This window comes from Octodon degus, unplaced genomic scaffold (assembly GCF_000260255.1).
Source record: "Octodon degus isolate 3935 unplaced genomic scaffold, OctDeg1.0 scaffold00177, whole genome shotgun sequence".
NCBI lineage: Eukaryota > Metazoa > Chordata > Mammalia > Rodentia > Octodontidae > Octodon > Octodon degus.
This window is the reverse complement of record NW_004524753.1, coordinates 424,102-425,871: the sequence shown is the minus strand read 5'-3', so window position 1 is coordinate 425,871 and position 1,770 is coordinate 424,102. Positions and strand designations below refer to the sequence as shown.

Here is a 1,770-nt window from a genome sequence, read left to right as displayed (position 1 = left end):
AGTGTAATAGTCAAAATAGCCAACTCCCTGAATAATGAAGGGGAGTGAAGCAGGCAGCATTGAACAGAGAGAGCAGGAATAGAGAATCACTACCGGGCTGGGACACACACAGTAAGGCATACGGGGGTGCCTGAGGGGCTGAGCCAAGAGAGAGGGCCACTGTAGGAATGCTGTCCTTGAGAGGAAATACAGAATTCACAGCAGAGCTCCAAGGGCTGGAAATGTGGCTAGGTGGGAGAATGCTTGCCTAGCATGAACAAGGCTATGAGTTCAATCTCCAGTATCACCAAAACACAAAACAAAAACCAGTGATGCTTTAAGAGAGTATTTCTAGGTTTCTCACTGATAAGTCTAATAGGATGCTATTGTTTGTTTTTTTGTGGGGAGAGATTTGAAACAGGGTTTCACAGTGTGATTCAGGCTGGCCTTGAGCTCAGTACGTAGTCCAGCTTGGCCTCCAACTCAACTCCAGGCAATCCTCCTCCCTCAGCTTATTGGGTGGTGGCAGGATTCAGCTGTGACCACCACGCCCAGACTGACTAGGGTCTTGATGAGTTGGAAAGACTGAGAACTTTGTGTGTCATTTTACTTCTGCACAAGAGAAACATCCTCCACATGTCACCTCACTCCATCCTCACATCAACTTATGAGGTCATTAGGGTGAGTCCAGCTTTATAGATGGGGAATAGGCTCTAGGAGCTTGAATGAGCTGCCCAGGGCCATACCACAAGCAAGGGGAAATTGGTTTATAGGTTTCAGAGGTTAATAAATGGGGCCAGGGAGATGGCTCAGTAGAATAAATTTTTGCCTGGCAAGCGCAAGGGCCTGAGTTCAAGCCCTGGTCCTATAAAAAAAAAAAAAAAGGAAAAAAAAAATGTCTGCATCTTGTATAAAGAATAACCACTAAGATAACAATATGCAATGTATTAATTATTGAAACTGTCCTACCAATCAGTTTTGAAACTCTCATTGCTGTTTATTTCTCAATAAAATTATTTTTTTTTAGGCTGTTGTTGTTTATAGGCAAAGGAAACAAACACGAAACCTGTAGACATACCTATCGTCTCTTCTGTCAGAATCCTTACAGGTGACCACTAGATCCTGATTGGCTGTGTGCAGGGAGGAAGTGCTCTGGGTCAACCTGGCTGGACTCAAAGGTAAGGAATTAGGGACCAGCCCACAGCTCAGAAGTCGAGTACCTGCCTGACGTGTCTGGACACACACAGGCACGCACGCACGCACTCACACACACAGGAAAGGAAGGAACATTTTTTCTAGCCTTTGCAGTCTATTGGATGATGTGTTACACCCATGTACCAATTCCCCAAGCTGAAGGGAATCATTACGTCCTCCAAACATACATTAATAAAAAATATTTAAAGAAAAAATATTGGATGGCATCTGCCTTTATATTTTTATTGTAGTGTTTCCCTCTAGGCTTTTTCATTTAGGTTCAGAAAAATGTATTTTCTCTCCACCTCTCACATGAATGCCAGTTAAACTCACTTATTTCCTTTATTCAAAGCTGTCTTAAGATACATGTTTTCCAAAGGAAGAAAGTTACTAAACCATTACTTTATGTTTAATTCTGCTGTTTTTCTTTTTCCTTCCATTTCTGTAGAGAGCTACAGTCTTCTTGTCACAGAAAAACTCCTATTTTTTTTCTCTTTTCTTACAGGTTTATGTGTGTGGGAAAAAAGGGTAAGATTCATCCTTCTTTATTGACTCTTTTTTTTTCTTTATTCACTCTTAAAAACATACTATTTCCTT

The 1,770-nt window shown here is 41.5% G+C and overlaps 1 long non-coding RNA gene across 1 annotated transcript in view; it reads left to right on the top strand.

The window, feature by feature from the left end:
- The first annotated feature begins 1,078 nt into the window (after positions 1–1,078).
- Positions 1,079–1,770, top strand: part of LOC111813269 — a 5,583-nt gene continuing 4,891 nt past the window's right edge. The window contains exons 1-2 of the long non-coding RNA XR_002818572.1: positions 1,079–1,157; positions 1,679–1,701. This is a non-coding gene — a long non-coding RNA (uncharacterized LOC111813269). The remainder of the gene's footprint in view (positions 1,158–1,678; positions 1,702–1,770) is intronic.